Consider the following 3,224-nt stretch of genomic DNA (forward strand, 5'->3'; position numbering starts at 1 on the left):
CTTATGTTGTCATAGATATCCTTGTAAATGTGGCTGGCACGAGCGAGAGAGAGCGCACCGGTACCGGAGATCGTTGTTGTTAGCTTCTGGTGCTAGCGAGCTAGTGGCCGGGTCTCAAACGTTTTGGTCACAATTAATGTAAACATTTATTTCCGAGGCATACGCTTATATGATCATTATAATTATACAAAAATAAGAGAATAAATGAAAAACAGGTATGAAAAACAGGTATTCTTTTATGACAGTAAAAAAAGAATAAAGTTTAAAAGGGGAGTGATTTGTAAAATATCCATAAAGAAAAAGTAAATCTGTTTACAGTTCTGTTTCATATGGATGTTGAGAGATGTATCCATAGATCTCTTAATTTTGCTCTCAAAGTGCACCAGATTGATGCTTTTAACTTCAATATTAAAAAAAAAATCTTCCCGGGGGAGCATGTCTCCGAACCCCCCTAGAAGAGGTCCACTCCCCACAAATAGCACTTTACCCCTGCTTACACCTATATGCCGTGAGCTGATTATCGAGCCTTCATTGTAACTGTCACACTGCGTATTTGCGTGGGGAGTGTTGCAATAGAACATTCCACTATAGCGACCGGTACCTTAATGGGAAACCCTACATGTTTGAGCACCCTATATGAAACGTCAAGCTACCCCACAGCACCCTCAAAAGAAATATCTGGCGCCGCCACTGAGCCTGAAGAAATGTGCAGTGCAAAACAGGCTCATTGCAGCCACCTGTGATAAGACACACTTGTTTGCCAAATATCAGCATTTTCTTTCTTTTCATTTTTTTGCACTTATTCCAGTTGCTGGTTCAGCTCGAGCCAGAGCAGGGCAGGCCCAGCTTGCTCTGGTTGCAGAGTACAGGAATAGTAGAGGCAGATGGTACCACAAAGCCCAACAGTTTATTTGAAGCCCGAGCTCTGCATAGTCATTAAAGTGTGGTCTGGTGGTAGCCTGCATTTTTGTCTATATCTGCCACAGATGTGGCTGCACTCTGTCTGTAGTTAAGCGTGCAGATGAAGGGTCAACCTAGATTCCTCACTTCTCATAGGAGCCCTTTACTGTGAGCGGGGCCCCTGAAAGACTCTGCTGGTTTAGTGTGCTTTAGACCTTTTCACAACAAAGTTAACATCAGTTATTAAAGTTCATACGTTTATTATGCCCATCCTCAAGCCTTGTTGGTTTAAATGTATTGCAGTGTGGGAAAGTGGTGCAAGACCAGCAACTTTTTAGTTTTGGTGTAAGTGGGTAGACAAAATAACTCTAATCCAGTGCTAATACATTTTCAAAAAGCAAGCCAAAGCAATAGGCATTCAGTCACATGTAACTGCTGATTATGCATGAATTGTTGCTTTTTAACTCATACTTAAAGTTCTGCAAAATAGAAATGGTCACATATATCATGTGTTAAAGGCGCCATATTATGCACAGTTTCAGGTGTATATCAGTATGTGTCTCTGTGACATGTTCTCTTTATTTTTCTCATACTGCCTGTGCTGCAGCACCTCTTTTCAGCCTCTGTCTGAAACCAGAGCCCAGTCTGCTCTGATTGGTTAGATGGTAGGCTTTGTTTTGATTGGTCAACCACTTAAAGATGCCCTGCCCCACCTATCACGTGCAATGTGATGGAGCACTAGCTAATGGAAGCATGCATGTTACATAATACATAACAAAATAGTCAAAATGCAGGCGTTTCAGGCCGGGGGGTTCCCTCCAGAGGGAGCTGGAGAAACTCCCTCTGGAGGGAACACAGCACATGTTTTAGCCTTTGCAGACCATTTACACGCACAAACACCTATAGGACACACGAGAGGAGAGGGAAACCCCCCAACAGCATAACCACCAGGCCTCTTTAATATGCATACTGAATTAATGGCTCACATAATTACACTGTATGTGAATCATTCATTGGCATTACATTACCTGTTATTTGATTTGAATTTTACAACATCAAGTAGCCAACATCAAGTACAACTATTTCTTTCTTTTTTGCACAATATCAGTTTTGATTGTGCTATACTAATTTAGGCCTTTATTTGTCAGTTAGAGGGAGAACAGACATTATAACCCTTCATAGACAACTTTCTTCAGTGAGCCTGTTGATGGGAAATGTAATGTAATGGGACTAAATCATGCTGAGTAATATAAAGTTAGCAGTAATGTCTTTTCCTTATGACGACTGCTTTGTTCTATGTATCTGTTGGTTATTTCCCCTCTAGTGTTCAGACAATGCTCAGGATGCAGAATGACACTCAAAAATGTTGAATAAAAATATAATCTGTCAGTAATGTTATGATCATACATGAAGTTGTATTGTGTATTGTATTTTGCACATTTTAATTTAAAAGGGTGTAGGAACCCTGTAATATCTACACTGAAATGTGACTTTAATCACATGTATCATGTTAACAAATGTCACATAACTGTAGTAGGTTAGTTGAGAGCAATAATATTACGTTGAACCTTATATTACCTAATATTTTTGCTTTCTACTAACCTATTTATGTGAAATGTGTTTACATAATACATTTAATTGAAGTAAACGTTTCTGTTTTGTCAGTGTATAATGCACCATAGTACAACATTATTTTTGTTTCTGAGAACTCTATTTTAAAATTGCACCCTAAACAATCTCTATGACAACACGTTGCTGATCACAGACACAGATCTCCATCTATTGTTATAAAACTGTGGAGTTCCAGTCAGTCATTTGCCCAAAGTGGTTAAATTGGCATGCAGCTGTTTGCCCCAGTTGTCTGGTGTCGCGGATGGAGACACCGGGAGAGGGACAAGAACTCTTGGAACTCTATAAACTGTTTTCAATATGTGTGTTTCCAACATGCAACAGTTTTACAGTAGAAACAATGTCTATTATTTGGTGTGCTGTTGAGGAATCGCTCAGTAATCTTCATTCTGTCTGCTGGGATCAGAATAACATATGACTGTGTGTACACAGGTCAGTACTCAACCTTGCCGAGTTCACATAGTATTACAAATTCTGTGAATATGGATTATTCACGAACATTGTAGATGTTAAACTCAAATACTAAATAAGAAAGACCAAAGATTGGCATGGTAACAAATAGAACAAAATCATTTTAATTCATCTCGTTTGACAGTTTTTAACATTTGTATCTACTTCATTAATGTGACATGGTACTATTTTCTCTTCAGGAAATGGCCTGATGCGGCAGACGCCACAGCTGACATGTCCTGCCA

This window comes from Pseudochaenichthys georgianus, chromosome 9 (genome assembly GCF_902827115.2).
Source record: "Pseudochaenichthys georgianus chromosome 9, fPseGeo1.2, whole genome shotgun sequence".
Classification (NCBI taxonomy): Eukaryota; Metazoa; Chordata; class Actinopteri; order Perciformes; family Channichthyidae; genus Pseudochaenichthys; species Pseudochaenichthys georgianus.